Here is a 26569-nt window from a genome sequence, read left to right on the forward strand (position 1 = left end):
GCTTGCCACACATCTGCCCTCGCTGTTGGACAGGTAGCAGAAGGCAAGGCGCGCGTTTTTCTGCAATTTTTCGGTGATGACAAGCGGTTGATATGCTTGCAAGTGTAGCATATGAAACAAGAATCGTATGAAGGATCCGTAGCCAGGTGCTAAAGTCGCAGTATGGCCGCAGGTGACGGTCGTATGACGGGTCTGTAGCCACAACAGGATGGCAGCAAAGCGAATACCGCTAACTGAAAGCACCCTGCTGTAGCCCCAGTGGCGCAATTGGTTAGCACACGGTACTTATAAGGCAGTAGCCGTGAGCAATGCCGGGGTTGTGAGTTCGAGCCTCACCTGGGGCATACTTTTACTTCGTAGCAGCTGACTCTGAAAGCATCGGGACGCTAGATTTGAGATGTATCACCTGCTTGAGAAACATAAGTGTGCGTGCATTATAAGTACCGATTGCGTATTCCTCGGTAGTATAGTGGTTAGTATCCCCGCCTGTCACGCGGGAGACCGGGGTTCGATTCCCCGCCGGGGAGGTGCGATTTTTATATCGCGAAAGTTGCACGTGTGGCCCGAAAGGACATTAACGTTGTGATCGAGAAATGTAGTTGCTGCAGAATCGTAAGAAACTCTGCGTCTTAGCAAGTGTTTCTCGTATTCTTCACACGACGACGTCGTCGTCGTTTCAGAACGTACAGGGTTTGCTGTTGACGCTGAATCAGCGCACACCAGGCTTAATGATTGAGCTCGAAGCACCCAAGAAAAAGAATAATTTTAGCAGAGCGTGGTTTCGATCCACGGACCTCTGGGTTATGGGCCCAGCACGCTTCCACTGCGCCACTCTGCTGCGTGGAGGCGTGCGCCCTCTTCGGTGCGTGACATGGGACGCTTGGAAAAGCGTTGTCTGCGTCGCGTACCGTTTAATAAACTGTGCAACATCTCTCAGCTTGACTTGTCTCGACTTTGCTCGACTGTCGCTACGCTGACGCTTGCAAGAAGCGATATTTACCACGATCGTCTCGAGATGCAGCTGCGAGATGCTCAGGATTGACATTGCACTCCACGCAGGTGGCAACATTCGAATGCACTGCCTAGCTACGCGCCCGCAACTAACAAAATGCCGACCCTGCCAGGATTCGAACCTGGAATCTTCTGATCCGTAGTCAGACGCGTTATCCGTTGCGGCAAAGGGCCACAGCTGGCGTTTCGTAATATGAGGCGAGTACACGTCGCAGAGCAACGTGTTCTCCGTGGCTCTGCAACTGCGTGTCGTCCACTGACAACGGCGGCGCGGCCATTCTGGTCTTCCGCACTCTGCAGGGAGCTGCCAAGGAAGGCATCTCTCCTCCAGCTACTCGGCCACGGTGCGCCTGCATAGCTTAGAGCTTGCCACACATCTGCCCTCGCTGTTGGACAGGTAGCAGAAGGCAAGGCGCGCGTTTTTCTGCAATTTTTCGGTGATGACAAGCGGTTGATATGCTTGCAAGTGTAGCATATGAAACAAGAATCGTATGAAGGATCCGTAGCCAGGTGCTAAAGTCGCAGTATGGCCGCAGGTGACGGTCGTATGACGGGTCTGTAGCCACAACAGGATGGCAGCAAAGCGAATACCGCTAACTGAAAGCACCCTGCTGTAGCCCCAGTGGCGCAATTGGTTAGCGCACGGTACTTATAAGGCAGTAGCCGTGAGCAATGCCGGGGTTGTGAGTTCGAGCCTCACCTGGGGCATACTTTTACTTCGTAGCAGCTGACTCTGAAAGCATCGGGACGCTAGATTTGAGATGTATCACCTGCTTGAGAAACATAAGTGTGCGTGCATTATAAGTACCGATTGCGTATTCCTCGGTAGTATAGTGGTTAGTATCCCCGCCTGTCACGCGGGAGACCGGGGTTCGATTCCCCGCCGGGGAGGTGCGATTTTTATATCGCGAAAGTTGCACGTGTGGCCCGAAAGGACATTAACGTTGTGATCGAGAAATGTAGTTGCTGCAGAATCGTAAGAAACTCTGCGTCTTAGCAAGTGTTTCTCGTATTCTTCACACGACGACGTCGTCGTCGTTTCAGAACGTACAGGGTTTGCTGTTGACGCTGAATCAGCGCACACCAGGCTTAATGATCGAGCTCGAAGCACCCAAGAAAAAGAATAATTTTAGCAGAGCGTGGTTTCGACCCACGGACCTCTGGGTTATGGGCCCAGCACGCTTCCACTGCGCCACTCTGCTGCGTGGAGGCGTGCGCCCTCTTCGGTGCGTGACATGGGACGCTTGGAAAAGCGTTGTCTGCGTCGCGTACCGTTTAATAAACTGTGCAACATCTCTCAGCTTGACTTGTCTCGACTTTGCTCGGCTGACGCTTGCAAGAAGCGATATTTACCACGATCGTCTCGAGATGCAGCTGCGAGATGCTCAGGATTGACATTGCACTCCACGCAGGTGGCAACATTCGAATGCACTGCCTAGCTACGCGCCCGCAACTAACAAAATGCCGACCCTGCCAGGATTCGAACCTGGAATCTTCTGATCCGTAGTCAGACGCGTTATCCGTTGCGCCACAGGGCCACAGCTGGCGTTTCGTAATATGAGGCGAGTACACGTCGCAGAGCAACGTGTTCTCCGTGGCTCTGCAACTGCGTGTCGTCCACTGACAACGGCGGCGCGGCCATTCTGGTCTTCCGCACTCTGCAGGGAGCTGCCAAGGAAGGCATCTCTCCTCCAGCTGCTCGGCCACGGTGCGCCTGCATAGCTTAGAGCTTGCCACACATCTGCCCTCGCTGTTGGACAGGTAGCAGAAGGCAAGGCGCGCGTTTTTCTGCAATTTTTCGGTGATGACAAGCGGTTGATATGCTTGCAAGTGTAGCATATGAAACAAGAATCGTATGAAGGATCCGTAGCCAGGTGCTAAAGTCGCAGTATGGCCGCAGGTGACGGTCGTATGACGGGTCTGTAGCCACAACAGGATGGCAGCAAAGCGAATACCGCTAACTGAAAGCACCCTGCTGTAGCCCCAGTGGCGCAATTGGTTAGCGCACGGTACTTATAAGGCAGTAGCCGTGAGCAATGCCGGGGTTGTGAGTTCGAGCCTCACCTGGGGCATACTTTTACTTCGTAGCAGCTGACTCTGAAAGCATCGGGACGCTAGATTTGAGATGTATCACCTGCTTGAGAAACATAAGTGTGCGTGCATTATAAGTACCGATTGCGTATTCCTCGGTAGTATAGTGGTTAGTATCCCCGCCTGTCACGCGGGAGACCGGGGTTCGATTCCCCGCCGGGGAGGTGCGATTTTTATATCGCGAAAGTTGCACGTGTGGCCCGAAAGGACATTAACGTTGTGATCGAGAAATGTAGTTGCTGCAGAATCGTAAGAAACTCTGCGTCTTAGCAAGTGTTTCTCGTATTCTTCACACGACGACGTCGTCGTCGTTTCAGAACGTACAGGGTTTGCTGTTGACGCTGAATCAGCGCACACCAGGCTTAATGATCGAGCTCGAAGCACCCAAGAAAAAGAATAATTTTAGCAGAGCGTGGTTTCGATCCACGGACCTCTGGGTTATGGGCCCAGCACGCTTCCACTGCGCCACCCTGCTGCGTGGAGGCGTGCGCTCTCTTCGGTGCGTGACATGGGACGCTTGGAAAAGCGTTGTCTGCGTCGCGTACCGTTTAATAAACTGTGCAACATCTCTCAGCTTGACTTGTCTCGACTTTGCTCGACTGTCGCTACGCTGACGCTTGCAAGAAGCGATATTTACCACGATCGTCTCGAGATGCAGCTGCGAGATGCTCAGGATTGACATTGCACTCCACGCAGGTGGCAACATTCGAATGCACTGCCTAGCTACGCGCCCGCAACTAACAAAATGCCGACCCTGCCAGGATTCGAACTTGGAATCTTCTGATCCGTAGTCAGACGCGTTATCCGTTGCGGCAAAGGGCCACAGCTGGCGTTTCGTAATATGAGGCGAGTACACGTCGCAGAGCAACGTGTTCTCCGTGGCTCTGCAACTGCGTGTCGTCCACTGACAACGGCGGCGCGGCCATTCTGGTCTTCCGCACTCTGCAGGGAGCTGCCAAGGAAGGCATCTCTCCTCCAGCTACTCGGCCACGGTGCGCCTGCATAGCTTAGAGCTTGCCACACATCTGCCCTCGCTGTTGGACAGGTAGCAGAAGGCAAGGCGCGCGTTTTTCTGCAATTTTTCGGTGATGACAAGCGGTTGATATGCTTGCAAGTGTAGCATATGAAACAAGAATCGTATGAAGGATCCGTAGCCAGGTGCTAAAGTCGCAGTATGGCCGCAGGTGACGGTCGTATGACGGGTCTGTAGCCACAACAGGATGGCAGCAAAGCGAATACCGCTAACTGAAAGCACCCTGCTGTAGCCCCAGTGGCGCAATTGGTTAGCGCACGGTACTTATAAGGCAGTAGCCGTGAGCAATGCCGGGGTTGTGAGTTCGAGCCTCACCTGGGGCATACTTTTACTTCGTAGCAGCTGACTCTGAAAGCATCGGGACGCTAGATTTGAGATGTATCACCTGCTTGAGAAACATAAGTGTGCGTGCATTATAAGTACCGATTGCGTATTCCTCGGTAGTATAGTGGTTAGTATCCCCGCCTGTCACGCGGGAGACCGGGGTTCGATTCCCCGCCGGGGAGGTGCGATTTTTATATCGCGAAAGTTGCACGTGTGGCCCGAAAGGACATTAACGTTGTGATCGAGAAATGTAGTTGCTGCAGAATCGTAAGAAACTCTGCGTCTTAGCAAGTGTTTCTCGTATTCTTCACACGACGACGTCGTCGTCGTTTCAGAACGTACAGGGTTTGCTGTTGACGCTGAATCAGCGCACACCAGGTTTAATGATCGAGCTCGAAGCACCCAAGAAAAAGAATAATTTTAGCAGAGCGTGGTTTCGATCCACGGACCTCTGGGTTATGGGCCCAGCACGCTTCCACTGCGCCACTCTGCTGCGTGGAGGCGTGCGCCCTCTTCGGTGCGTGACATGGGACGCTTGGAAAAGCGTTGTCTGCGTCGCGTACCGTTTAATAAACTGTGCAACATCTCTCAGCTTGACTTGTCTCGACTTTGCTCGGCTGACGCTTGCAAGAAGCGATATTTACCACGATCGTCTCGAGATGCAGCTGCGAGATGCTCAGGATTGACATTGCACTCCACGCAGGTGGCAACATTCGAATGCACTGCCTAGCTACGCGCCCGCAACTAACAAAATGCCGACCCTGCCAGGATTCGAACTTGGAATCTTCTGATCCGTAGTCAGACGCGTTATCCGTTGCGGCAAAGGGCCACAGCTGGCGTTTCGTAATATGAGGCGAGTACACGTCGCAGAGCAACGTGTTCTCCGTGGCTCTGCAACTGCGTGTCGTCCACTGACAACGGCGGCGCGGCCATTCTGGTCTTCCGCACTCTGCAGGGAGCTGCCAAGGAAGGCATCTCTCCTCCAGCTGCTCGGCCACGGTGCGCCTGCATAGCTTAGAGCTTGCCACACATCTGCCCTCGCTGTTGGACAGGTAGCAGAAGGCAAGGCGCGCGTTTTTCTGCAATTTTTCGGTGATGACAAGCGGTTGATATGCTTGCAAGTGTAGCATATGAAACAAGAATCGTATGAAGGATCCGTAGCCAGGTGCTAAAGTCGCAGTATGGCCGCAGGTGACGGTCGTATGACGGGTCTGTAGCCACAACAGGATGGCAGCAAAGCGAATACCGCTAACTGAAAGCACCCTGCTGTAGCCCCAGTGGCGCAATTGGTTAGTGCACGGTACTTATAAGGCAGTAGCCGTGAGCAATGCCGGGGTTGTGAGTTCGAGCCTCACCTGGGGCATACTTTTACTTCGTAGCAGCTGACTCTGAAAGCATCGGGACGCTAGATTTGAGATGTATCACCTGCTTGAGAAACATAAGTGTGCGTGCATTATAAGTACCGATTGCGTATTCCTCGGTAGTATAGTGGTTAGTATCCCCGCCTGTCACGCGGGAGACCGGGGTTCGATTCCCCGCCGGGGAGGTGCGATTTTTATATCGCGAAAGTTGCACGTGTGGCCCGAAAGGACATTAACGTTGTGATCGAGAAATGTAGTTGCTGCAGAGTCGTAAGAAACTCTGCGTCTTAGCAAGTGTTTCTCGTATTCTTCACACGACGACGTCGTCGTCGTTTCAGAACGTACAGGGTTTGCTGTTGACGCTGAATCAGCGCACACCAGGCTTAATGATCGAGCTCGAAGCACCCAAGAAAAAGAATAATTTTAGCAGAGCGTGGTTTCGATCCACGGACCTCTGGGTTATGGGCCCAGCACGCTTCCACTGCGCCACTCTGCTGCGTGGAGGCGTGCGCCCTCTTCGGTGCGTGACATGGGACGCTTGGAAAAGCGTTGTCTGCGTCGCGTACCGTTTAATAAACTGTGCAACATCTCTCAGCTTGACTTGTCTCGACTTTGCTCGACTGTCGCTACGCTGACGCTTGCAAGAAGCGATATTTACCACGATCGTCTCGAGATGCAGCTGCGAGATGCTCAGGATTGACATTGCACTCCACGCAGGTGGCAACATTCGAATGCACTGCCTAGCTACGCGCCCGCAACTAACAAAATGCCGACCCTGCCAGGATTCGAACCTGGAATCTTCTGATCCGTAGTCAGACGCGTTATCCGTTGCGGCAAAGGGCCACAGCTGGCGTTTCGTAATATGAGGCGAGTACACGTCGCAGAGCAACGTGTTCTCCGTGGCTCTGCAACTGCGTGTCGTCCACTGACAACGGCGGCGCGGCCATTCTGGTCTTCCGCACTCTGCAGGGAGCTGCCAAGGAAGGCATCTCTCCTCCAGCTACTCGGCCACGGTGCGCCTGCATAGCTTAGAGCTTGCCACACATCTGCCCTCGCTGTTGGACAGGTAGCAGAAGGCAAGGCGCGCGTTTTTCTGCAATTTTTCGGTGATGACAAGCGGTTGATATGCTTGCAAGTGTAGCATATGAAACAAGAATCGTATGAAGGATCCGTAGCCAGGTGCTAAAGTCGCAGTATGGCCGCAGGTGACGGTCGTATGACGGGTCTGTAGCCACAACAGGATGGCAGCAAAGCGAATACCGCTAACTGAAAGCACCCTGCTGTAGCCCCAGTGGCGCAATTGGTTAGCGCACGGTACTTATAAGGCAGTAGCCGTGAGCAATGCCGGGGTTGTGAGTTCGAGCCTCACCTGGGGCATACTTTTACTTCGTAGCAGCTGACTCTGAAAGCATCGGGACGCTAGATTTGAGATGTATCACCTGCTTGAGAAACATAAGTGTGCGTGCATTATAAGTACCGATTGCGTATTCCTCGGTAGTATAGTGGTTAGTATCCCCGCCTGTCACGCGGGAGACCGGGGTTCGATTCCCCGCCGGGGAGGTGCGATTTTTATATCGCGAAAGTTGCACGTGTGGCCCGAAAGGACATTAACGTTGTGATCGAGAAATGTAGTTGCTGCAGAATCGTAAGAAACTCTGCGTCTTAGCAAGTGTTTCTCGTATTCTTCACACGACGACGTCGTCGTCGTTTCAGAACGTACAGGGTTTGCTGTTGACGCTGAATCAGCGCACACCAGGCTTAATGATCGAGCTCGAAGCACCCAAGAAAAAGAATAATTTTAGCAGAGCGTGGTTTCGATCCACGGACCTCTGGGTTATGGGCCCAGCACGCTTCCACTGCGCCACTCTGCTGCGTGGAGGCGTGCGCCCTCTTCGGTGCGTGACATGGGACGCTTGGAAAAGCGTTGTCTGCGTCGCGTACCGTTTAATAAACTGTGCAACATCTCTCAGCTTGACTTGTCTCGACTTTGCTCGACTGTCGCTACGCTGACGCTTGCAAGAAGCGATATTTACCACGATCGTCTCGAGATGCAGCTGCGAGATGCTCAGGATTGACATTGCACTCCACGCAGGTGGCAACATTCGAATGCACTGCCTAGCTACGCGCCCGCAACTAACAAAATGCCGACCCTGCCAGGATTCGAACCTGGAATCTTCTGATCCGTAGTCAGACGCGTTATCCGTTGCGGCAAAGGGCCACAGCTGGCGTTTCGTAATATGAGGCGAGTACACGTCGCAGAGCAACGTGTTCTCCGTGGCTCTGCAACTGCGTGTCGTCCACTGACAACGGCGGCGCGGCCATTCTGGTCTTCCGCACTCTGCAGGGAGCTGCCAAGGAAGGCATCTCTCCTCCAGCTACTCGGCCACGGTGCGCCTGCATAGCTTAGAGCTTGCCACACATCTGCCCTCGCTGTTGGACAGGTAGCAGAAGGCAAGGCGCGCGTTTTTCTGCAATTTTTCGGTGATGACAAGCGGTTGATATGCTTGCAAGTGTAGCATATGAAACAAGAATCGTATGAAGGATCCGTAGCCAGGTGCTAAAGTCGCAGTATGGCCGCAGGTGACGGTCGTATGACGGGTCTGTAGCCACAACAGGATGGCAGCAAAGCGAATACCGCTAACTGAAAGCACCCTGCTGTAGCCCCAGTGGCGCAATTGGTTAGCGCACGGTACTTATAAGGCAGTAGCCGTGAGCAATGCCGGGGTTGTGAGTTCGAGCCTCACCTGGGGCATACTTTTACTTCGTAGCAGCTGACTCTGAAAGCATCGGGACGCTAGATTTGAGATGTATCACCTGCTTGAGAAACATAAGTGTGCGTGCATTATAAGTACCGATTGCGTATTCCTCGGTAGTATAGTGGTTAGTATCCCCGCCTGTCACGCGGGAGACCGGGGTTCGATTCCCCGCCGGGGAGGTGCGATTTTTATATCGCGAAAGTTGCACGTGTGGCCCGAAAGGACATTAACGTTGTGATCGAGAAATGTAGTTGCTGCAGAATCGTAAGAAACTCTGCGTCTTAGCAAGTGTTTCTCGTATTCTTCACACGACGACGTCGTCGTCGTTTCAGAACGTACAGGGTTTGCTGTTGACGCTGAATCAGCGCACACCAGGCTTAATGATCGAGCTCGAAGCACCCAAGAAAAAGAATAATTTTAGCAGAGCGTGGTTTCGATCCACGGACCTCTGGGTTATGGGCCCAGCACGCTTCCACTGCGCCACTCTGCTGCGTGGAGGCGTGCGCCCTCTTCGGTGCGTGACATGGGACGCTTGGAAAAGCGTTGTCTGCGTCGCGTACCGTTTAATAAACTGTGCAACATCTCTCAGCTTGACTTGTCTCGACTTTGCTCGGCTGACGCTTGCAAGAAGCGATATTTACCACGATCGTCTCGAGATGCAGCTGCGAGATGCTCAGGATTGACATTGCACTCCACGCAGGTGGCAACATTCGAATGCACTGCCTAGCTACGCGCCCGCAACTAACAAAATGCCGACCCTGCCAGGATTCGAACCTGGAATCTTCTGATCCGTAGTCAGACGCGTTATCCGTTGCGCCACAGGGCCACAGCTGGCGTTTCGTAATATGAGGCGGGTACACGTCGCAGAGCAACGTGTTCTCCGTGGCTCTGCAACTGCGTGTCGTCCACTGACAACGGCGGCGCGGCCATTCTGGTCTTCCGCACTCTGCAGGGAGCTGCCAAGGAAGGCATCTCTCCTCCAGCTGCTCGGCCACGGTGCGCCTGCATAGCTTAGAGCTTGCCACACATCTGCCCTCGCTGTTGGACAGGTAGCAGAAGGCAAGGCGCGCGTTTTTCTGCAATTTTTCGGTGATGACAAGCGGTTGATATGCTTGCAAGTGTAGCATATGAAACAAGAATCGTATGAAGGATCCGTAGCCAGGTGCTAAAGTCGCAGTATGGCCGCAGGTGACGGTCGTATGACGGGTCTGTAGCCACAACAGGATGGCAGCAAAGCGAATACCGCTAACTGAAAGCACCCTGCTGTAGCCCCAGTGGCGCAATTGGTTAGCGCACGGTACTTATAAGGCAGTAGCCGTGAGCAATGCCGGGGTTGTGAGTTCGAGCCTCACCTGGGGCATACTTTTACTTCGTAGCAGCTGACTCTGAAAGCATCGGGACGCTAGATTTGAGATGTATCACCTGCTTGAGAAACATAAGTGTGCGTGCATTATAAGTACCGATTGCGTATTCCTCGGTAGTATAGTGGTTAGTATCCCCGCCTGTCACGCGGGAGACCGGGGTTCGATTCCCCGCCGGGGAGGTGTGATTTTTATATCGCGAAAGTTGCACGTGTGGCCCGAAAGGACATTAACGTTGTGATCGAGAAATGTAGTTGCTGCAGAATCGTAAGAAACTCTGCGTCTTAGCAAGTGTTTCTCGTATTCTTCACACGACGACGTCGTCGTCGTTTCAGAACGTACAGGGTTTGCTGTTGACGCTGAATCAGCGCACACCAGGTTTAATGATCGAGCTCGAAGCACCCAAGAAAAAGAATAATTTTAGCAGAGCGTGGTTTCGATCCACGGACCTCTGGGTTATGGGCCCAGCACGCTTCCACTGCGCCACTCTGCTGCGTGGAGGCGTGCGCCCTCTTCGGTGCGTGACATGGGACGCTTGGAAAAGCGTTGTCTGCGTCGCGTACCGTTTAATAAACTGTGCAACATCTCTCAGCTTGACTTGTCTCGACTTTGCTCGACTGACGCTACGCTGACGCTTGCAAGAAGCGATATTTACCACGATCGTCTCGAGATGCAGCTGCGAGATGCTCAGGATTGACATTGCACTCCACGCAGGTGGCAACATTCGAATGCACTGCCTAGCTACGCGCCCGCAACTAACAAAATGCCGACCCTGCCAGGATTCGAACCTGGAATCTTCTGATCCGTAGTCAGACGCGTTATCCGTTGCGCCACAGGGCCACAGCTGGCGTTTCGTAATATGAGGCGGGTACACGTCGCAGAGCAACGTGTTCTCCGTGGCTCTGCAACTGCGTGTCGTCCACTGACAACGGCGGCGCGGCCATTCTGGTCTTCCGCACTCTGCAGGGAGCTGCCAAGGAAGGCATCTCTCCTCCAGCTGCTCGGCCACGGTGCGCCTGCATAGCTTAGAGCTTGCCACACATCTGCCCTCGCTGTTGGACAGGTAGCAGAAGGCAAGGCGCGCGTTTTTCTGCAATTTTTCGGTGATGACAAGCGGTTGATATGCTTGCAAGTGTAGCATATGAAACAAGAATCGTATGAAGGATCCGTAGCCAGGTGCTAAAGTCGCAGTATGGCCGCAGGTGACGGTCGTATGACGGGTCTGTAGCCACAACAGGATGGCAGCAAAGCGAATACCGCTAACTGAAAGCACCCTGCTGTAGCCCCAGTGGCGCAATTGGTTAGCGCACGGTACTTATAAGGCAGTAGCCGTGAGCAATGCCGGGGTTGTGAGTTCGAGCCTCACCTGGGGCATACTTTTACTTCGTAGCAGCTGACTCTGAAAGCATCGGGACGCTAGATTTGAGATGTATCACCTGCTTGAGAAACATAAGTGTGCGTGCATTATAAGTACCGATTGCGTATTCCTCGGTAGTATAGTGGTTAGTATCCCCGCCTGTCACGCGGGAGACCGGGGTTCGATTCCCCGCCGGGGAGGTGCGATTTTTATATCGCGAAAGTTGCACGTGTGGCCCGAAAGGACATTAACGTTGTGATCGAGAAATGTAGTTGCTGCAGAATCGTAAGAAACTCTGCGTCTTAGCAAGTGTTTCTCGTATTCTTCACACGACGACGTCGTCGTCGTTTCAGAACGTACAGGGTTTGCTGTTGACGCTGAATCAGCGCACACCAGGCTTAATGATCGAGCTCGAAGCACCCAAGAAAAAGAATAATTTTAGCAGAGCGTGGTTTCGATCCACGGACCTCTGGGTTATGGGCCCAGCACGCTTCCACTGCGCCACTCTGCTGCGTGGAGGCGTGCGCCCTCTTCGGTGCGTGACATGGGACGCTTGGAAAAGCGTTGTCTGCGTCGCGTACCGTTTAATAAACTGTGCAACATCTCTCAGCTTGACTTGTCTCGACTTTGCTCGGCTGACGCTTGCAAGAAGCGATATTTACCACGATCGTCTCGAGATGCAGCTGCGAGATGCTCAGGACTGACATTGCACTCCACGCAGGTGGCAACATTCGAATGCACTGCCTAGCTACGCGCCCGCAACTAACAAAATGCCGACCCTGCCAGGATTCGAACCTGGAATCTTCTGATCCGTAGTCAGACGCGTTATCCGTTGCGGCAAAGGGCCACAGCTGGCGTTTCGTAATATGAGGCGAGTACACGTCGCAGAGCAACGTGTTCTCCGTGGCTCTGCAACTGCGTGTCGTCCACTGACAACGGCGGCGCGGCCATTCTGGTCTTCCGCACTCTGCAGGGAGCTGCCAAGGAAGGCATCTCTCCTCCAGCTACTCGGCCACGGTGCGCCTGCATAGCTTAGAGCTTGCCACACATCTGCCCTCGCTGTTGGACAGGTAGCAGAAGGCAAGGCGCGCGTTTTTCTGCAATTTTTCGGTGATGACAAGCGGTTGATATGCTTGCAAGTGTAGCATATGAAACAAGAATCGTATGAAGGATCCGTAGCCAGGTGCTAAAGTCGCAGTATGGCCGCAGGTGACGGTCGTATGACGGGTCTGTAGCCACAACAGGATGGCAGCAAAGCGAATACCGCTAACTGAAAGCACCCTGCTGTAGCCCCAGTGGCGCAATTGGTTAGCGCACGGTACTTATAAGGCAGTAGCCGTGAGCAATGCCGGGGTTGTGAGTTCGAGCCTCACCTGGGGCATACTTTTACTTCGTAGCAGCTGACTCTGAAAGCATCGGGACGCTAAATTTGAGATGTATCACCTGCTTGAGAAACATAAGTGTGCGTGCATTATAAGTACCGATTGCGTATTCCTCGGTAGTATAGTGGTTAGTATCCCCGCCTGTCACGCGGGAGACCGGGGTTCGATTCCCCGCCGGGGATGTGCGATTTTTATATCGCGAAAGTTGCACGTGTGGCCCGAAAGGACATTAACGTTGTGATCGAGAAATGTAGTTGCTGCAGAATCGTAAGAAACTCTGCGTCTTAGCAAGTGTTTCTCGTATTCTTCACACGACGACGTCGTCGTCGTTTCAGAACGTACAGGGTTTGCTGTTGACGCTGAATCAGCGCACACCAGGCTTAATGATCGAGCTCGAAGCACCCAAGAAAAAGAATAATTTTAGCAGAGCGTGGTTTCGATCCACGGACCTCTGGGTTATGGGCCCAGCACGCTTCCACTGCGCCACTCTGCTGCGTGGAGGCGTGCGCCCTCTTCTGTGCGTGACATGGGACGCTTGGAAAAGCGTTGTCTGCGTCGCGTACCGTTTAATAAACTGTGCAACATCTCTCAGCTTGACTTGTCTCGACTTTGCTCGACTGACGCTACGCTGACGCTTGCAAGAAGCGATATTTACCACGATCGTCTCGAGATGCAGCTGCGAGATGCTCAGGATTGACATTGCACTCCACGCAGGTGGCAACATTCGAATGCACTGCCTAGCTACGCGCCCGCAACTAACAAAATGCCGACCCTGCCAGGATTCGAACCTGGAATCTTCTGATCCGTAGTCAGACGCGTTATCCGTTGCGCCACAGGGCCACAGCTGGCGTTTCGTAATATGAGGCGGGTACACGTCGCAGAGCAACGTGTTCTCCGTGGCTCTGCAATTGCGTGTCGTCCACTGACAACGGCGGCGCGGCCATTCTGGTCTTCCGCACTCTGTAGGGAGCTGCCAAGGAAGGCATCTCTCCTCCAGCTGCTCGGCCACGGTGCGCCTGCATAGCTTAGAGCTTGCCACACATCTGCCCTCGCTGTTGGACAGGTAGCAGAAGGCAAGGCGCGCGTTTTTCTGCAATTTTTCGGTGATGACAAGCGGTTGATATGCTTGCAAGTGTAGCATATGAAACAAGAATCGTATGAAGGATCCGTAGCCAGGTGCTAAAGTCGCAGTATGGCCGCAGGTGACGGTCGTATGACGGGTCTGTAGCCACAACAGGATGGCAGCAAAGCGAATACCGCTAACTGAAAGCACCCTGCTGTAGCCCCTGTGGCGCAATTGGTTAACGCACGGTACTTATAAGGCAGTAGCCGTGAGCAATGCCGGGGTTGTGAGTTCGAGCCTCACCTGGGGCATACTTTTACTTCGTAGCAGCTGACTCTGAAAGCATCGGGACGCTAGATTTGAGATGTATCACCTGCTTGAGAAACATAAGTGTGCGTGCATTATAAGTACCGATTGCGTATTCCTCGGTAGTATAGTGGTTAGTATCCCCGCCTGTCACGCGGGAGACCGGGGTTCGATTCCCCGCCGGGGAGGTGCGAATTTTATATCGCGAAAGTTGCACGTGTGGCCCGAAAGGACATTAACGTTGTGATCGAGAAATGTAGTTGCTGCAGAATCGTAAGAAACTCTGCGTCTTAGCAAGTGTTTCTCGTATTCTTCACACGACGACGTCGTCGTCGTTTCAGAACGTACAGGGTTTGCTGTTGACGCTGAATCAGCGCACACCAGGCTTAATGATCGAGCTCGAAGCACCCAAGAAAAAGAATAATTTTAGCAGAGCGTGGTTTCGATCCACGGACCTCTGGGTTATGGGCCCAGCACGCTTCCACTGCGCCACTCTGCTGCGTGGAGGCGTGCGCCCTCTTCGGTGCGTGACATGGGACGCTTGGAAAAGCGTTGTCTGCGTCGCGTACCGTTTAATAAACTGTGCAACATCTCTCAGCTTGACTTGTCTCGACTTTGCTCGACTGACGCTACGCTGACGCTTGCAAGAAGCGATATTTACCACGATCGTCTCGAGATGCAGCTGCGAGATGCTCAGGATTGACATTGCACTCCACGCAGGTGGCAACATTCGAATGCACTGCCTAGCTACGCGCCCGCAACTAACAAAATGCCGACCCTGCCAGGATTCGAACCTGGAATCTTCTGATCCGTAGTCAGTCGCGTTATCCGTTGCGCCACAGGGCCACAGCTGGCGTTTCGTAATATGAGGCGAGTACACGTCGCAGAGCAACGTGTTCTCCGTGGCTCTGCAACTGCGTGTCGTCCACTGACAACGGCGGCGCGGCCATTCTGGTCTTCCGCACTCTGCAGGGAGCTGCCAAGGAAGGCATCTCTCCTCCAGCTACTCGGCCACGGTGCGCCTGCATAGCTTAGAGCTTGCCACACATCTGCCCTCGCTGTTGGACAGGTAGCAGAAGGCAAGGCGCGCGTTTTTCTGCAATTTTTCGGTGATGACAAGCGGTTGATATGCTTGCAAGTGTAGCATATGAAACAAGAATCGTATGAAGGATCCGTAGCCAGGTGCTAAAGTCGCAGTATGGCCGCAGGTGACGGTCGTATGACGGGTCTGTAGCCACAACAGGATGGCAGCAAAGCGAATACCGCTAACTGAAAGCACCCTGCTGTAGCCCCAGTGGCGCAATTGGTTAGCGCACGGTACTTATAAGGCAGTAGCGGTGAGCAATGCCGGGGTTGTGAGTTCGAGCCTCACCTGGGGCATACTTTTACTTCGTAGCAGCTGACTCTGAAAGCATCGGGACGCTAGATTTGAGATGTATCACCTGCTTGAGAAACATAAGTGTGCGTGCATTATAAGTACCGATTGCGTATTCCTCGGTAGTATAGTGGTTAGTATCCCCGCCTGTCACGCGGGAGACCGGGGTTCGATTCCCCGCCGGGGAGGTGCGATTTTTATATCGCGAAAGTTGCACGTGTGGCCCGAAAGGACATTAACGTTGTGATCGAGAAATGTAGTTGCTGCAGAATCGTAAGAAACTCTGCGTCTTAGCAAGTGTTTCTCGTATTCTTCACACGACGACGTCGTCGTCGTTTCAGAACGTACAGGGTTTGCTGTTGACGCTGAATCAGCGCACACCAGGCTTAATGATCGAGCTCGAAGCACCCAAGAAAAAGAATAATTTTAGCAGAGCGTGGTTTCGATCCACGGACCTCTGGGTTATGGGCCCAGCACGCTTCCACTGCGCCACTCTGCTGCGTGGAGGCGTGCGCCCTCTTCGGTGCGTGACATGGGACGCTTGGAAAAGCGTTGTCTGCGTCGCGTACCGTTTAATAAACTGTGCAACATCTCTCAGCTTGACTTGTCTCGACTTTGCTCGACTGTCGCTACGCTGACGCTTGCAAGAAGCGATATTTACCACGATCGTCTCGAGATGCAGCTGCGAGATGCTCAGGATTGACATTGCACTCCACGCAGGTGGCAACATTCGAATGCACTGCCTAGCTACGCGCCCGCAACTAACAAAATGCCGACCCTGCCAGGATTCGAACCTGGAATCTTCTGATCCGTAGTCAGACGCGTTATCCGTTGCGGCAAAGGGCCACAGCTGGCGTTTCGTAATATGAGGCGAGTACACGTCGCAGAGCAACGTGTTCTCCGTGGCTCTGCAACTGCGTGTCGTCCACTGACAACGGCGGCGCGGCCATTCTGGTCTTCCGCACTCTGCAGGGAGCTGCCAAGGAAGGCATCTCTCCTCCAGCTACTCGGCCACGGTTCGCCTGCATAGCTTAGAGCTTGCCACACATCTGCCCTCGCTGTTGGACAGGTAGCAGAAGGCAAGGCGCGCGTTTTTCTGCAATTTTTCGGTGATGACAAGCGGTTGATATGCTTGCAAGTGTAGCATATGAAACAAGAATCGTATGAAGGATCCGTAGCCAGGTGCTAAAGTCGCAGTATGGCCGCAGGTGACGGTCGTATGACGGGTCTGTAGCCACAACAGGATGGCAGCAAAGCGAATACCGCTAACTGAAAGCACCCTGCTGTAGCCCCAGTGGCGCAATTGGTTAGCGAGATGCTCAGGATTGACATTGCACTCCACGCAGGTGGCAACATTCGAATGCACTGCCTAGCTACGCGCCCGCAACTAACAAAATGCCGACCCTGCCAGGATTCGAACCTGGAATCTTCTGATCCGTAGTCAGACGCGTTATCCGTTGCGGCAAAGGGCCACAGCTGGCGTTTCGTAATATGAGGCGAGTACACGTCGCAGAGCAACGTGTTCTCCGTGGCTCTGCAACTGCGTGTCGTCCACTGACAACGGCGGCGCGGCCATTCTGGTCTTCCGCACTCTGCAGGGAGCTGCCAAGGAAGGCATCTCTCCTCCAGCTACTCGGCCACGGTTCGCCTGCATAGCTTAGAGCTTGCCACACATCTGCCCTCGCTGTTGGACAGGTAGCAGAAGGCAAGGCGCGCGTTTTTCTGCAATTTTTCGGTGATGACAAGCGGTTGATATGCTTGCAAGTGTAGCATATGAAACAAGAATCGTATGAAGGATCCGTAGCCAGGTGCTAAAGTCGCAGTATGGCCGCAGGTGACGGTCGTATGACGGGTCTGTAGCCACAACAGGATGGCAGCAAAGCGAATACCGCTAACTGAAAGCACCCTGCTGTAGCCCCAGTGGCGCAATTGGTTAGCGCACGGTACTTATAAGGCAGTAGCCGTGAGCAATGCCGGGGTTGTGAGTTCGAGCCTCACCTGGGGCATACTTTTACTTCGTAGCAGCTGACTCTGAAAGCATCGGGACGCTAAATTTGAGATGTATCACCTGCTTGAGAAACATAAGTGTGCGTGCATTATAAGTACCGATTGCGTATTCCTCGGTAGTATAGTGGTTAGTATCCCCGCCTGTCACGCGGGAGACCGGGGTTCGATTCCCCGCCGGGGATGTGCGATTTTTATATCGCGAAAGTTGCACGTGTGGCCCGAAAGGACATTAACGTTGTGATCGAGAAATGTAGTTGCTGCAGAATCGTAAGAAACTCTGCGTCTTAGCAAGTGTTTCTCGTATTCTTCACACGACGACGTCGTCGTCGTTTCAGAACGTACAGGGTTTGCTGTTGACGCTGAATCAGCGCACACCAGGCTTAATGATCGAGCTCGAAGCACCCAAGAAAAAGAATAATTTTAGCAGAGCGTGGTTTCGATCCACGGACCTCTGGGTTATGGGCCCAGCACGCTTCCACTGCGCCACTCTGCTGCGTGGAGGCGTGCGCCCTCTTCTGTGCGTGACATGGGACGCTTGGAAAAGCGTTGTCTGCGTCGCGTACCGTTTAATAAACTGTGCAACATCTCTCAGCTTGACTTGTCTCGACTTTGCTCGACTGACGCTACGCTGACGCTTGCAAGAAGCGATATTTACCACGATCGTCTCGAGATGCAGCTGCGAGATGCTCAGGATTGACATTGCACTCCACGCAGGTGGCAACATTCGAATGCACTGCCTAGCTACGCGCCCGCAACTAACAAAATGCCGACCCTGCCAGGATTCGAACCTGGAATCTTCTGATCCGTAGTCAGACGCGTTATCCGTTGCGCCACAGGGCCACAGCTGGCGTTTCGTAATATGAGGCGGGTACACGTCGCAGAGCAACGTGTTCTCCGTGGCTCTGCAATTGCGTGTCGTCCACTGACAACGGCGGCCCGGCCATTCTGGTCTTCCGCACTCTGTAGGGAGCTGCCAAGGAAGGCATCTCTCCTCCAGCTGCTCGGCCACGGTGCGCCTGCATAGCTTAGAGCTTGCCACACATCTGCCCTCGCTGTTGGACAGGTAGCAGAAGGCAAGGCGCGCGTTTTTCTGCAATTTTTCGGTGATGACAAGCGGTTGATATGCTTGCAAGTGTAGCATATGAAACAAGAATCGTATGAAGGATCCGTAGCCAGGTGCTAAAGTCGCAGTATGGCCGCAGGTGACGGTCGTATGACGGGTCTGTAGCCACAACAGGATGGCAGCAAAGCGAATACCGCTAACTGAAAGCACCCTGCTGTAGCCCCAGTGGCGCAATTGGTTAGCGCACGGTACTTATAAGGCAGTAGCCGTGAGCAATGCCGGGGTTGTGAGTTCGAGCCTCACCTGGGGCATACTTTTACTTCGTAGCAGCTGACTCTGAAAGCATCGGGACGCTAGATTTGAGATGTATCACCTGCTTGAGAAACATAAGTGTGCGTGCATTATAAGTACCGATTGCGTATTCCTCGGTAGTATAGTGGTTAGTATCCCCGCCTGTCACGCGGGAGACCGGGGTTCGATTCCCCGCCGGGGAGGTGCGATTTTTATATCGCGAAAGTTGCACGTGTGGCCCGAAAGGACATTAACGTTGTGATCGAGAAATGTAGTTGCTGCAGAATCGTAAGAAACTCTGCGTCTTAGCAAGTGTTTCTCGTATTCTTCACACGACGACGTCGTCGTCGTTTCAGAACGTACAGGGTTTGCTGTTGACGCTGAATCAGCGCACACCAGGCTTAATGATCGAGCTCGAAGCACCCAAGAAAAAGAATAATTTTAGCAGAGCGTGGTTTCGATCCACGGACCTCTGGGTTATGGGCCCAGCACGCTTCCACTGCGCCACCCTCCTGCGTGGAGGCGTGCGCTCTCTTCGGTGCGTGACATGGGACGCTTGGAAAAGCGTTGTCTGCGTCGCGTACCGTTTAATAAACTGTGCAACATCTCTCAGCTTGACTTGTCTCGACTTTGCTCGACTGACGCTACGCTGACGCTTGCAAGAAGCGATATTTACCACGATCGTCTCGAGATGCAGCTGCGAGATGCTCAGGATTGACATTGCACTCCACGCAGGTGGCAACATTCGAATGCACTGCCTAGCTACGCGCCCGCAACTAACAAAATGCCGACCCTGCCAGGATTCGAACCTGGAATCTTCTGATCCGTAGTCAGACGCGTTATCCGTTGCGCCACAGGGCCACAGCTGGCGTTTCGTAATATGAGGCGGGTACACGTCGCAGAGCAACGTGTTCTCCGTGGCTCTGCAACTGCGTGTCGTCCACTGACAACGGCGGCGCGGCCATTCTGGTCTTCCGCACTCTGCAGGGAGCTGCCAAGGAAGGCATCTCTCCTCCAGCTGCTCGGCCACGGTGCGCCTGCATAGCTTAGAGCTTGCCACACATCTGCCCTCGCTGTTGGACAGGTAGCAGAAGGCAAGGCGCGCGTTTTTCTGCAATTTTTCGGTGATGACAAGCGGTTGATATGCTTGCAAGTGTAGCATATGAAACAAGAATCGTATGAAGGATCCGTAGCCAGGTGCTAAAGTCGCAGTATGGCCGCAGGTGACGGTCGTATGACGGGTCTGTAGCCACAACAGGATGGCAGCAAAGCGAATACCGCTAACTGAAAGCACCCTGCTGTAGCCCCAGTGGCGCAATTGGTTAGCGCACGGTACTTATAAGGCAGTAGCGGTGAGCAATGCCGGGGTTGTGAGTTCGAGCCTCACCTGGGGCATACTTTTACTTCGTAGCAGCTGACTCTGAAAGCATCGGGACGCTAGATTTGAGATGTATCACCTGCTTGAGAAACATAAGTGTGCGTGCATTATAAGTACCGATTGCGTATTCCTCGGTAGTATAGTGGTTAGTATCCCCGCCTGTCACGCGGGAGACCGGGGTTCGATTCCCCGCCGGGGAGGTGCGATTTTTATATCGCGAAAGTTGCACGTGTGGCCCGAAAGGACATTAACGTTGTGATCGAGAAATGTAGTTGCTGCAGAATCGTAAGAAACTCTGCGTCTTAGCAAGTGTTTCTCGTATTCTTCACACGACGACGTCGTCGTCGTTTCAGAACGTACAGGGTTTGCTGTTGACGCTGAATCAGCGCACACCAGGCTTAATGATCGAGCTCGAAGCACCCAAGAAAAAGAATAATTTTAGCAGAGCGTGGTTTCGATCCACGGACCTCTGGGTTATGGGCCCAGCACGCTTCCACTGCGCCACTCTGCTGCGTGGAGGCGTGCGCCCTCTTCGGTGCGTGACATGGGACGCTTGGAAAAGCGTTGTCTGCGTCGCGTACCGTTTAATAAACTGTGCAACATCTCTCAGCTTGACTTGTCTCGACTTTGCTCGGCTGACGCTTGCAAGAAGCGATATTTACCACGATCGTCTCGAGATGCAGCTGCGAGATGCTCAGGATTGACATTGCACTCCACGCAGGTGGCAACATTCGAATGCACTGCCTAGCTACGCGCCCGCAACTAACAAAATGCCGACCCTGCCAGGATTCGAACCTGGAATCTTCTGATCCGTAGTCAGACGCGTTATCCGTTGCGCCACAGGGCCACGGCTGGCGTTTCGTAATATGAGGCGAGTACACGTCGCAGAGCAACGTGTTCTCCGTGGCTCTGCAACTGCGTGTCGTCCACTGACAACGGCGGCGCGGCCATTCTGGTCTTCCGCACTCTGCAGGGAGCTGCCAAGGAAGGCATCTCTCCTCCAGCTACTCGGCCACGGTGCGCCTGCATAGCTTAGAGCTTGCCACACATCTGCCCTCGCTGTTGGACAGGTAGCAGAAGGCAAGGCGCGCGTTTTTCTGCAATTTTTCGGTGATGACAAGCGGTTGATATGCTTGCAAGTGTAGCATATGAAACAAGAATCGTATGAAGGATCCGTAGCCAGGTGCTAAAGTCGCAGTATGGCCGCAGGTGACGGTCGTATGACGGGTCTGTAGCCACAACAGGATGGCAGCAAAGCGAATACCGCTAACTGAAAGCACCCTGCTGTAGCCCCAGTGGCGCAATTGGTTAGCGCACGGTACTTATAAGGCAGTAGCCGTGAGCAATGCCGGGGTTGTGAGTTCGAGCCTCACCTGGGGCATACTTTTACTTCGTAGCAGCTGACTCTGAAAGCATCGGGACGCTAGATTTGAGATGTATCACCTGCTTGAGAAACATAAGTGTGCGTGCATTATAAGTACCGATTGCGTATTCCTCGGTAGTATAGTGGTTAGTATCCCCGCCTGTCACGCGGGAGACCGGGGTTCGATTCCCCGCCGGGGATGTGCGATTTTTATATCGCGAAAGTTGCACGTGTGGCCCGAAAGGACATTAACGTTGTGATCGAGAAATGTAGTTGCTGCAGAATCGTAAGAAACTCTGCGTCTTAGCAAGTGTTTCTCGTATTCTTCACACGACGACGTCGTCGTCGTTTCAGAACGTACAGGGTTTGCTGTTGACGCTGAATCAGCGCACACCAGGCTTAATGATCGAGCTCGAAGCACCCAAGAAAAAGAATAATTTTAGCAGAGCGTGGTTTCGATCCACGGACCTCTGGGTTATGGGCCCAGCACGCTTCCACTGCGCCACTCTGCTGCGTGGAGGCGTGCGCCCTCTTCGGTGCGTGACATGGGACGCTTGGAAAAGCGTTGTCTGCGTCGCGTACCGTTTAATAAACTGTGCAACATCTCTCAGCTTGACTTGTCTCGACTTTGCTCGACTGACGCTACGCTGACGCTTGCAAGAAGCGATATTTACCACGATCGTCTCGAGATGCAGCTGCGAGATGCTCAGGATTGACATTGCACTCCACGCAGGTGGCAACATTCGAATGCACTGCCTAGCTACGCGCCCGCAACTAACAAAATGCCGACCCTGCCAGGATTCGAACCTGGAATCTTCTGATCCGTAGTCAGACGCGTTATCCGTTGCGCCACAGGGCCACAGCTGGCGTTTCGTAATATGAGGCGGGTACACGTCGCAGAGCAACGTGTTCTCCGTGGCTCTGCAACTGCGTGTCGTCCACTGACAACGGCGGCGCGGCCATTCTGGTCTTCCGCACTCTGCAGGGAGCTGCCAAGGAAGGCATCTCTCCTCCAGCTGCTCGGCCACGGTGCGCCTGCATAGCTTAGAGCTTGCCACACATCTGCCCTCGCTGTTGGACAGGTAGCAGAAGGCAAGGCGCGCGTTTTTCTGCAATTTTTCGGTGATGACAAGCGGTTGATATGCTTGCAAGTGTAGCATATGAAACAAGAATCGTATGAAGGATCCGTAGCCAGGTGCTAAAGTCGCAGTATGGCCGCAGGTGACGGTCGTATGACGGGTCTGTAGCCACAACAGGATGGCAGCAAAGCGAATACCGCTAACTGAAAGCACCCTGCTGTAGCCCCAGTGGCGCAATTGGTTAGCGCACGGTACTTATAAGGCAGTAGCCGTGAGCAATGCCGGGGTTGTGAGTTCGAGCCTCACCTGGGGCATACTTTTACTTCGTAGCAGCTGACTCTGAAAGCATCGGGACGCTAGATTTGAGATGTATCACCTGCTTGAGAAACTTAAGTGTGCGTGCATTATAAGTACCGATTGCGTATTCCTCGGTAGTATAGTGGTTAGTATCCCCGCCTGTCACGCGGGAGACCGGGGTTCGATTCCCCGCCGGGGAGGTGCGATTTTTATATCGCGAAAGTTGCACGTGTGGCCCGAAAGGACATTAACGTTGTGATCGAGAAATGTAGTTGCTGCAGAATCGTAAGAAACTCTGCGTCTTAGCAAGTGTTTCTCGTATTCTTCACACGACGACGTCGTCGTCGTTTCAGAACGTACAGGGTTTGCTGTTGACGCTGAATCAGCGCACACCAGGCTTAATGATCGAGCTCGAAGCACCCAAGAAAAAGAATAATTTTAGCAGAGCGTGGTTTCGATCCACGGACCTCTGGGTTATGGGCCCAGCACGCTTCCACTGCGCCACTCTGCTGCGTGGAGGCGTGCGCCCTCTTCGGTGCGTGACATGGGACGCTTGGAAAAGCGTTGTCTGCGTCGCGTACCGTTTAATAAACTGTGCAACATCTCTCAGCTTGACTTGTCTCGACTTTGCTCGACTGTCGCTACGCTGACGCTTGCAAGAAGCGATATTTACCACGATCGTCTCGAGATGCAGCTGCGAGATGCTCAGGATTGACATTGCACTCCACGCAGGTGGCAACATTCGAATGCACTGCCTAGCTACGCGCCCGCAACTAACAAAATGCCGACCCTGCCAGGATTCGAACTTGGAATCTTCTGATCCGTAGTCAGACGCGTTATCCGTTGCGGCAAAGGGCCACAGCTGGCGGTTCGTAATATGAGGCGAGTACACGTCGCAGAGCAACGTGTTCTCCGTGGCTCTGCAACTGCGTGTCGTCCACTGACAACGGCGGCGCGGCCATTCTGGTCTTCCGCACTCTGCAGGGAGCTGCCAAGGAAGGCATCTCTCCTCCAGCTACTCGGCCACGGTGCGCCTGCATAGCTTAGAGCTTGCCACACATCTGCCCTCGCTGTTGGACAGGTAGCAGAAGGCAAGGCGCGCGTTTTTCTGCAATTTTTCGGTGATGACAAGCGGTTGATATGCTTGCAAGTGTAGCATATGAAACAAGAATCGTATGAAGGATCCGTAGCCAGGTGCTAAAGTCGCAGTATGGCCGCAGGTGACGGTCGTATGACGGGTCTGTAGCCACAACAGGATGGCAGCAAAGCGAATACCGCTAACTGAAAGCACCCTGCTGTAGCCCCAGTGGCGCAATTGGTTAGCGCACGGTACTTATAAGGCAGTAGCCGTGAGCAATGCCGGGGTTGTGAGTTCGAGCCTCACCTGGGGCATACTTTTACTTCGTAGCAGCTGACTCTGAAAGCATCGGGACGCTAGATTTGAGATGTATCACCTGCTTGAGAAACATAAGTGTGCGTGCATTATAAGTACAGATTGCGTATTCCTCGGTAGTATAGTGGTTAGTATCCCCGCCTGTCACGCGGGAGACCGGCGTTCGATTCCCCGCCGGGGATGTGCGATTTTTATATCGCGAAAGTTGCACGTGTGGCCCGAAAGGACATTAACGTTGTGATCGAGAAATGTAGTTGCTGCAGAATCGTAAGAAACTCTGCGTCTTAGCAAGTGTTTCTCGTATTCTTCACACGACGACGTCGTCGTCGTTTCAGAACGTACAGGGTTTGCTGTTGACGCTGAATCAGCGCACACCAGGCTTAATGATCGAGCTCGAAGCACCCAAGAAAAAGAATAATTTTAGCAGAGCGTGGTTTCGATCCACGGACCTCTGGGTTATGGGCCCAGCACGCTTCCACTGCGCCACTCTGCTGCGTGGAGGCGTGCGCCCTCTTCTGTGCGTGACATGGGACGCTTGGAAAAGCGTTGTCTGCGTCGCGTACCGTTTAATAAACTGTGCAACATCTCTCAGCTTGACTTGTCTCGACTTTGCTCGACTGACGCTACGCTGACGCTTGCAAGAAGCGATATTTACCACGATCGTCTCGAGATGCAGCTGCGAGATGCTCAGGATTGACATTGCACTCCACGCAGGTGGCAACATTCGAATGCACTGCCTAGCTACGCGCCCGCAACTAACAAAATGCCGACCCTGCCAGGAATCGAACCTGGAATCTTCTGATCCGTAGTCAGACGCGTTATCCGTTGCGCCACAGGGCCACAGCTGGCGTTTCGTAATATGAGGCGGGTACACGTCGCAGAGCAACGTGTTCTCCGTGGCTCTGCAACTGCGTGTCGTCCACTGACAACGGCGGCGCGGCCATTCTGGTCTTCCGCACTCTGTAGGGAGCTGCCAAGGAAGGCATCTCTCCTCCAGCTGCTCGGCCACGGTGCGCCTGCATAGCTTAGAGCTTGCCACACATCTGCCCTCGCTGTTGGACAGGTAGCAGAAGGCAAGGCGCGCGTTTTTCTGCAATTTTTCGGTGATGACAAGCGGTTGATATGCTTGCAAGTGTAGCATATGAAACAAGAATCGTATGAAGGATCCGTAGCCAGGTGCTAAAGTCGCAGTATGGCCGCAGGTGACGGTCGTATGACGGGTCTGTAGCCACAACAGGATGGCAGCAAAGCGAATACCGCTAACTGAAAGCACCCTGCTGTAGCCCCAGAGGCGCAATTGGTTAGCGCACGGTACTTATAAGGCAGTAGCCGTGAGCAATGCCGGGGTTGTGAGTTCGAGCCTCACCTGGGGCATACTTTTACTTCGTAGCAGCTGACTCTGAAAGCATCGGGACGCTAGATTTGAGATGTATCACCTGCTTGAGAAACATAAGTGTGCGTGCATTATAAGTACCTATTGCGTATTCCTCGGTAGTATAGTGGTTAGTATCCCCGCCTGTCACGCGGGAGACCGGGGTTCGATTCCCCGCCGGGGAGGTGCGATTTTTATATCGCGAAAGTTGCACGTGTGGCCAGAAAGGACATTAACGTTGTGATCGAGAAATGTAGTTGCTGCAGAATCGTAAGAAACTCTGCGTCTTAGCAAGTGTTTCTCGTATTCTTCACACGACGACGTCGTCGTCGTTTCAGAACGTACAGGGTTTGCTGTTGACGCTGAATCAGCGCACACCAGGCTTAATGATCGAGCTCGAAGCACCCAAGAAAAAGAATAATTTTAGCAGAGCGTGGTTTCGATCCACGGACCTCTGGGTTATGGGCCCAGCACGCTTCCACTGCGCCACTCTGCTGCGTGGAGGCGTGCGCTCTCTTCGGTGCGTGACATGGGACGCTTGGAAAAGCGTTGTCTGCGTCGCGTACCGTTTAATAAACTGTGCAACATCTCTCAGCTTGACTTGTCTCGACTTTGCTCGACTGACGCTTGCAAGAAGCGATATTTACCACGATCGTCTCGAGATGCAGCTGCGAGATGCTCAGGATTGACATTGCACTCCACGCAGGTGGCAACATTCGAATGCACTGCCTAGCTACGCGCCCGCAACTAACAAAATGCCGACCCTGCCAGGATTCGAACCTGGAATCTTCTGATCCGTAGTCAGACGCGTTATCCGTTGCGCCACAGGGCCACAGCTGGCGTTTCGTAATATGAGGCGGGTACACGTCGCAGAGCAACGTGTTCTCCGTGGCTCTGCAACTGCGT

At 53.5% G+C, this 26569-nt stretch overlaps 66 non-coding genes across 66 annotated transcripts; 38 read left to right on the plus strand and 28 right to left on the minus strand.

Annotated features, from left to right (window-relative positions):
• Nucleotides 1-252: 252 nt before the first annotated feature.
• Nucleotides 253-344, plus strand: Trnai-uau (transfer RNA isoleucine (anticodon UAU)). The gene is given in 2 exon segments: nt 253-290; nt 309-344. It is a non-coding gene; the product is annotated as a tRNA-Ile (tRNA).
• A 111-nt stretch (nt 345-455) lies between these two features.
• On the plus strand, nt 456-527 carry Trnad-guc (transfer RNA aspartic acid (anticodon GUC)). The gene has a single exon. It is a non-coding gene; the product is annotated as a tRNA-Asp (tRNA).
• A 239-nt stretch (nt 528-766) lies between these two features.
• On the minus strand, nt 767-838 carry Trnam-cau (transfer RNA methionine (anticodon CAU)). Its single transcript has one exon. It is a non-coding gene; the product is annotated as a tRNA-Met (tRNA).
• Nucleotides 839-1627: 789 nt separating this feature from the next.
• Nucleotides 1628-1719, plus strand: Trnai-uau (transfer RNA isoleucine (anticodon UAU)). The gene is given in 2 exon segments: nt 1628-1665; nt 1684-1719. It is a non-coding gene; the product is annotated as a tRNA-Ile (tRNA).
• A 111-nt stretch (nt 1720-1830) lies between these two features.
• Trnad-guc (transfer RNA aspartic acid (anticodon GUC)) lies at nt 1831-1902 on the plus strand. The gene has a single exon. It is a non-coding gene; the product is annotated as a tRNA-Asp (tRNA).
• Nucleotides 1903-2476: 574 nt separating this feature from the next.
• On the minus strand, nt 2477-2549 carry Trnar-acg (transfer RNA arginine (anticodon ACG)). Its single transcript has one exon. It is a non-coding gene; the product is annotated as a tRNA-Arg (tRNA).
• A 442-nt stretch (nt 2550-2991) lies between these two features.
• On the plus strand, nt 2992-3083 carry Trnai-uau (transfer RNA isoleucine (anticodon UAU)). Its single transcript is given in 2 exon segments — nt 2992-3029; nt 3048-3083. It is a non-coding gene; the product is annotated as a tRNA-Ile (tRNA).
• A 111-nt stretch (nt 3084-3194) lies between these two features.
• Trnad-guc (transfer RNA aspartic acid (anticodon GUC)) lies at nt 3195-3266 on the plus strand. Its single transcript has one exon. It is a non-coding gene; the product is annotated as a tRNA-Asp (tRNA).
• Nucleotides 3267-3505: 239 nt separating this feature from the next.
• Nucleotides 3506-3577, minus strand: Trnam-cau (transfer RNA methionine (anticodon CAU)). Its single transcript has one exon. It is a non-coding gene; the product is annotated as a tRNA-Met (tRNA).
• A 789-nt stretch (nt 3578-4366) lies between these two features.
• Nucleotides 4367-4458, plus strand: Trnai-uau (transfer RNA isoleucine (anticodon UAU)). Its single transcript is given in 2 exon segments — nt 4367-4404; nt 4423-4458. It is a non-coding gene; the product is annotated as a tRNA-Ile (tRNA).
• Nucleotides 4459-4569: 111 nt separating this feature from the next.
• Nucleotides 4570-4641, plus strand: Trnad-guc (transfer RNA aspartic acid (anticodon GUC)). Its single transcript has one exon. It is a non-coding gene; the product is annotated as a tRNA-Asp (tRNA).
• Nucleotides 4642-4880: 239 nt separating this feature from the next.
• Nucleotides 4881-4952, minus strand: Trnam-cau (transfer RNA methionine (anticodon CAU)). The gene has a single exon. It is a non-coding gene; the product is annotated as a tRNA-Met (tRNA).
• Nucleotides 4953-5730: 778 nt separating this feature from the next.
• On the plus strand, nt 5731-5822 carry Trnai-uau (transfer RNA isoleucine (anticodon UAU)). The gene is given in 2 exon segments: nt 5731-5768; nt 5787-5822. It is a non-coding gene; the product is annotated as a tRNA-Ile (tRNA).
• A 111-nt stretch (nt 5823-5933) lies between these two features.
• Nucleotides 5934-6005, plus strand: Trnad-guc (transfer RNA aspartic acid (anticodon GUC)). Its single transcript has one exon. It is a non-coding gene; the product is annotated as a tRNA-Asp (tRNA).
• A 239-nt stretch (nt 6006-6244) lies between these two features.
• Nucleotides 6245-6316, minus strand: Trnam-cau (transfer RNA methionine (anticodon CAU)). The gene has a single exon. It is a non-coding gene; the product is annotated as a tRNA-Met (tRNA).
• Nucleotides 6317-7105: 789 nt separating this feature from the next.
• Trnai-uau (transfer RNA isoleucine (anticodon UAU)) lies at nt 7106-7197 on the plus strand. Its single transcript is given in 2 exon segments — nt 7106-7143; nt 7162-7197. It is a non-coding gene; the product is annotated as a tRNA-Ile (tRNA).
• Nucleotides 7198-7308: 111 nt separating this feature from the next.
• Trnad-guc (transfer RNA aspartic acid (anticodon GUC)) lies at nt 7309-7380 on the plus strand. Its single transcript has one exon. It is a non-coding gene; the product is annotated as a tRNA-Asp (tRNA).
• A 239-nt stretch (nt 7381-7619) lies between these two features.
• Nucleotides 7620-7691, minus strand: Trnam-cau (transfer RNA methionine (anticodon CAU)). The gene has a single exon. It is a non-coding gene; the product is annotated as a tRNA-Met (tRNA).
• Nucleotides 7692-8480: 789 nt separating this feature from the next.
• On the plus strand, nt 8481-8572 carry Trnai-uau (transfer RNA isoleucine (anticodon UAU)). The gene is given in 2 exon segments: nt 8481-8518; nt 8537-8572. It is a non-coding gene; the product is annotated as a tRNA-Ile (tRNA).
• A 111-nt stretch (nt 8573-8683) lies between these two features.
• Nucleotides 8684-8755, plus strand: Trnad-guc (transfer RNA aspartic acid (anticodon GUC)). The gene has a single exon. It is a non-coding gene; the product is annotated as a tRNA-Asp (tRNA).
• Nucleotides 8756-8994: 239 nt separating this feature from the next.
• Nucleotides 8995-9066, minus strand: Trnam-cau (transfer RNA methionine (anticodon CAU)). The gene has a single exon. It is a non-coding gene; the product is annotated as a tRNA-Met (tRNA).
• A 263-nt stretch (nt 9067-9329) lies between these two features.
• On the minus strand, nt 9330-9402 carry Trnar-acg (transfer RNA arginine (anticodon ACG)). The gene has a single exon. It is a non-coding gene; the product is annotated as a tRNA-Arg (tRNA).
• Nucleotides 9403-9844: 442 nt separating this feature from the next.
• On the plus strand, nt 9845-9936 carry Trnai-uau (transfer RNA isoleucine (anticodon UAU)). The gene is given in 2 exon segments: nt 9845-9882; nt 9901-9936. It is a non-coding gene; the product is annotated as a tRNA-Ile (tRNA).
• Nucleotides 9937-10047: 111 nt separating this feature from the next.
• On the plus strand, nt 10048-10119 carry Trnad-guc (transfer RNA aspartic acid (anticodon GUC)). The gene has a single exon. It is a non-coding gene; the product is annotated as a tRNA-Asp (tRNA).
• A 239-nt stretch (nt 10120-10358) lies between these two features.
• Trnam-cau (transfer RNA methionine (anticodon CAU)) lies at nt 10359-10430 on the minus strand. Its single transcript has one exon. It is a non-coding gene; the product is annotated as a tRNA-Met (tRNA).
• Nucleotides 10431-10704: 274 nt separating this feature from the next.
• On the minus strand, nt 10705-10777 carry Trnar-acg (transfer RNA arginine (anticodon ACG)). Its single transcript has one exon. It is a non-coding gene; the product is annotated as a tRNA-Arg (tRNA).
• Nucleotides 10778-11219: 442 nt separating this feature from the next.
• On the plus strand, nt 11220-11311 carry Trnai-uau (transfer RNA isoleucine (anticodon UAU)). The gene is given in 2 exon segments: nt 11220-11257; nt 11276-11311. It is a non-coding gene; the product is annotated as a tRNA-Ile (tRNA).
• A 111-nt stretch (nt 11312-11422) lies between these two features.
• On the plus strand, nt 11423-11494 carry Trnad-guc (transfer RNA aspartic acid (anticodon GUC)). The gene has a single exon. It is a non-coding gene; the product is annotated as a tRNA-Asp (tRNA).
• Nucleotides 11495-11733: 239 nt separating this feature from the next.
• Nucleotides 11734-11805, minus strand: Trnam-cau (transfer RNA methionine (anticodon CAU)). The gene has a single exon. It is a non-coding gene; the product is annotated as a tRNA-Met (tRNA).
• Nucleotides 11806-12583: 778 nt separating this feature from the next.
• Nucleotides 12584-12675, plus strand: Trnai-uau (transfer RNA isoleucine (anticodon UAU)). The gene is given in 2 exon segments: nt 12584-12621; nt 12640-12675. It is a non-coding gene; the product is annotated as a tRNA-Ile (tRNA).
• Nucleotides 12676-12786: 111 nt separating this feature from the next.
• Nucleotides 12787-12858, plus strand: Trnad-guc (transfer RNA aspartic acid (anticodon GUC)). The gene has a single exon. It is a non-coding gene; the product is annotated as a tRNA-Asp (tRNA).
• A 239-nt stretch (nt 12859-13097) lies between these two features.
• On the minus strand, nt 13098-13169 carry Trnam-cau (transfer RNA methionine (anticodon CAU)). Its single transcript has one exon. It is a non-coding gene; the product is annotated as a tRNA-Met (tRNA).
• A 274-nt stretch (nt 13170-13443) lies between these two features.
• On the minus strand, nt 13444-13516 carry Trnar-acg (transfer RNA arginine (anticodon ACG)). The gene has a single exon. It is a non-coding gene; the product is annotated as a tRNA-Arg (tRNA).
• Nucleotides 13517-13958: 442 nt separating this feature from the next.
• Nucleotides 13959-14050, plus strand: Trnai-uau (transfer RNA isoleucine (anticodon UAU)). The gene is given in 2 exon segments: nt 13959-13996; nt 14015-14050. It is a non-coding gene; the product is annotated as a tRNA-Ile (tRNA).
• A 111-nt stretch (nt 14051-14161) lies between these two features.
• Trnad-guc (transfer RNA aspartic acid (anticodon GUC)) lies at nt 14162-14233 on the plus strand. The gene has a single exon. It is a non-coding gene; the product is annotated as a tRNA-Asp (tRNA).
• A 239-nt stretch (nt 14234-14472) lies between these two features.
• On the minus strand, nt 14473-14544 carry Trnam-cau (transfer RNA methionine (anticodon CAU)). The gene has a single exon. It is a non-coding gene; the product is annotated as a tRNA-Met (tRNA).
• A 274-nt stretch (nt 14545-14818) lies between these two features.
• Trnar-acg (transfer RNA arginine (anticodon ACG)) lies at nt 14819-14891 on the minus strand. Its single transcript has one exon. It is a non-coding gene; the product is annotated as a tRNA-Arg (tRNA).
• Nucleotides 14892-15333: 442 nt separating this feature from the next.
• On the plus strand, nt 15334-15425 carry Trnai-uau (transfer RNA isoleucine (anticodon UAU)). The gene is given in 2 exon segments: nt 15334-15371; nt 15390-15425. It is a non-coding gene; the product is annotated as a tRNA-Ile (tRNA).
• A 111-nt stretch (nt 15426-15536) lies between these two features.
• On the plus strand, nt 15537-15608 carry Trnad-guc (transfer RNA aspartic acid (anticodon GUC)). Its single transcript has one exon. It is a non-coding gene; the product is annotated as a tRNA-Asp (tRNA).
• Nucleotides 15609-15847: 239 nt separating this feature from the next.
• Nucleotides 15848-15919, minus strand: Trnam-cau (transfer RNA methionine (anticodon CAU)). Its single transcript has one exon. It is a non-coding gene; the product is annotated as a tRNA-Met (tRNA).
• Nucleotides 15920-17334: 1415 nt separating this feature from the next.
• On the plus strand, nt 17335-17426 carry Trnai-uau (transfer RNA isoleucine (anticodon UAU)). The gene is given in 2 exon segments: nt 17335-17372; nt 17391-17426. It is a non-coding gene; the product is annotated as a tRNA-Ile (tRNA).
• A 111-nt stretch (nt 17427-17537) lies between these two features.
• On the plus strand, nt 17538-17609 carry Trnad-guc (transfer RNA aspartic acid (anticodon GUC)). The gene has a single exon. It is a non-coding gene; the product is annotated as a tRNA-Asp (tRNA).
• Nucleotides 17610-17848: 239 nt separating this feature from the next.
• Nucleotides 17849-17920, minus strand: Trnam-cau (transfer RNA methionine (anticodon CAU)). The gene has a single exon. It is a non-coding gene; the product is annotated as a tRNA-Met (tRNA).
• A 274-nt stretch (nt 17921-18194) lies between these two features.
• Trnar-acg (transfer RNA arginine (anticodon ACG)) lies at nt 18195-18267 on the minus strand. The gene has a single exon. It is a non-coding gene; the product is annotated as a tRNA-Arg (tRNA).
• Nucleotides 18268-18709: 442 nt separating this feature from the next.
• On the plus strand, nt 18710-18801 carry Trnai-uau (transfer RNA isoleucine (anticodon UAU)). Its single transcript is given in 2 exon segments — nt 18710-18747; nt 18766-18801. It is a non-coding gene; the product is annotated as a tRNA-Ile (tRNA).
• A 111-nt stretch (nt 18802-18912) lies between these two features.
• Nucleotides 18913-18984, plus strand: Trnad-guc (transfer RNA aspartic acid (anticodon GUC)). The gene has a single exon. It is a non-coding gene; the product is annotated as a tRNA-Asp (tRNA).
• A 585-nt stretch (nt 18985-19569) lies between these two features.
• On the minus strand, nt 19570-19642 carry Trnar-acg (transfer RNA arginine (anticodon ACG)). Its single transcript has one exon. It is a non-coding gene; the product is annotated as a tRNA-Arg (tRNA).
• A 442-nt stretch (nt 19643-20084) lies between these two features.
• Nucleotides 20085-20176, plus strand: Trnai-uau (transfer RNA isoleucine (anticodon UAU)). Its single transcript is given in 2 exon segments — nt 20085-20122; nt 20141-20176. It is a non-coding gene; the product is annotated as a tRNA-Ile (tRNA).
• A 111-nt stretch (nt 20177-20287) lies between these two features.
• On the plus strand, nt 20288-20359 carry Trnad-guc (transfer RNA aspartic acid (anticodon GUC)). Its single transcript has one exon. It is a non-coding gene; the product is annotated as a tRNA-Asp (tRNA).
• Nucleotides 20360-20598: 239 nt separating this feature from the next.
• Nucleotides 20599-20670, minus strand: Trnam-cau (transfer RNA methionine (anticodon CAU)). The gene has a single exon. It is a non-coding gene; the product is annotated as a tRNA-Met (tRNA).
• A 263-nt stretch (nt 20671-20933) lies between these two features.
• On the minus strand, nt 20934-21006 carry Trnar-acg (transfer RNA arginine (anticodon ACG)). Its single transcript has one exon. It is a non-coding gene; the product is annotated as a tRNA-Arg (tRNA).
• Nucleotides 21007-21448: 442 nt separating this feature from the next.
• On the plus strand, nt 21449-21540 carry Trnai-uau (transfer RNA isoleucine (anticodon UAU)). The gene is given in 2 exon segments: nt 21449-21486; nt 21505-21540. It is a non-coding gene; the product is annotated as a tRNA-Ile (tRNA).
• Nucleotides 21541-21651: 111 nt separating this feature from the next.
• Trnad-guc (transfer RNA aspartic acid (anticodon GUC)) lies at nt 21652-21723 on the plus strand. Its single transcript has one exon. It is a non-coding gene; the product is annotated as a tRNA-Asp (tRNA).
• Nucleotides 21724-21962: 239 nt separating this feature from the next.
• Nucleotides 21963-22034, minus strand: Trnam-cau (transfer RNA methionine (anticodon CAU)). The gene has a single exon. It is a non-coding gene; the product is annotated as a tRNA-Met (tRNA).
• Nucleotides 22035-22308: 274 nt separating this feature from the next.
• Nucleotides 22309-22381, minus strand: Trnar-acg (transfer RNA arginine (anticodon ACG)). The gene has a single exon. It is a non-coding gene; the product is annotated as a tRNA-Arg (tRNA).
• A 442-nt stretch (nt 22382-22823) lies between these two features.
• Nucleotides 22824-22915, plus strand: Trnai-uau (transfer RNA isoleucine (anticodon UAU)). Its single transcript is given in 2 exon segments — nt 22824-22861; nt 22880-22915. It is a non-coding gene; the product is annotated as a tRNA-Ile (tRNA).
• A 111-nt stretch (nt 22916-23026) lies between these two features.
• Nucleotides 23027-23098, plus strand: Trnad-guc (transfer RNA aspartic acid (anticodon GUC)). The gene has a single exon. It is a non-coding gene; the product is annotated as a tRNA-Asp (tRNA).
• Nucleotides 23099-23337: 239 nt separating this feature from the next.
• Trnam-cau (transfer RNA methionine (anticodon CAU)) lies at nt 23338-23409 on the minus strand. Its single transcript has one exon. It is a non-coding gene; the product is annotated as a tRNA-Met (tRNA).
• Nucleotides 23410-24198: 789 nt separating this feature from the next.
• On the plus strand, nt 24199-24290 carry Trnai-uau (transfer RNA isoleucine (anticodon UAU)). Its single transcript is given in 2 exon segments — nt 24199-24236; nt 24255-24290. It is a non-coding gene; the product is annotated as a tRNA-Ile (tRNA).
• A 111-nt stretch (nt 24291-24401) lies between these two features.
• Nucleotides 24402-24473, plus strand: Trnad-guc (transfer RNA aspartic acid (anticodon GUC)). The gene has a single exon. It is a non-coding gene; the product is annotated as a tRNA-Asp (tRNA).
• Nucleotides 24474-24712: 239 nt separating this feature from the next.
• On the minus strand, nt 24713-24784 carry Trnam-cau (transfer RNA methionine (anticodon CAU)). Its single transcript has one exon. It is a non-coding gene; the product is annotated as a tRNA-Met (tRNA).
• Nucleotides 24785-25058: 274 nt separating this feature from the next.
• On the minus strand, nt 25059-25131 carry Trnar-acg (transfer RNA arginine (anticodon ACG)). Its single transcript has one exon. It is a non-coding gene; the product is annotated as a tRNA-Arg (tRNA).
• Nucleotides 25132-25573: 442 nt separating this feature from the next.
• On the plus strand, nt 25574-25665 carry Trnai-uau (transfer RNA isoleucine (anticodon UAU)). The gene is given in 2 exon segments: nt 25574-25611; nt 25630-25665. It is a non-coding gene; the product is annotated as a tRNA-Ile (tRNA).
• Nucleotides 25666-25776: 111 nt separating this feature from the next.
• Trnad-guc (transfer RNA aspartic acid (anticodon GUC)) lies at nt 25777-25848 on the plus strand. Its single transcript has one exon. It is a non-coding gene; the product is annotated as a tRNA-Asp (tRNA).
• Nucleotides 25849-26087: 239 nt separating this feature from the next.
• Trnam-cau (transfer RNA methionine (anticodon CAU)) lies at nt 26088-26159 on the minus strand. The gene has a single exon. It is a non-coding gene; the product is annotated as a tRNA-Met (tRNA).
• Nucleotides 26160-26422: 263 nt separating this feature from the next.
• Nucleotides 26423-26495, minus strand: Trnar-acg (transfer RNA arginine (anticodon ACG)). Its single transcript has one exon. It is a non-coding gene; the product is annotated as a tRNA-Arg (tRNA).
• Between the last annotated feature and the right edge of the window lie 74 nt (nt 26496-26569).

Source organism: Schistocerca cancellata, chromosome 9 (assembly GCF_023864275.1).
Source record: "Schistocerca cancellata isolate TAMUIC-IGC-003103 chromosome 9, iqSchCanc2.1, whole genome shotgun sequence".
Taxonomy (NCBI): Eukaryota; Metazoa; Arthropoda; class Insecta; order Orthoptera; family Acrididae; genus Schistocerca; species Schistocerca cancellata.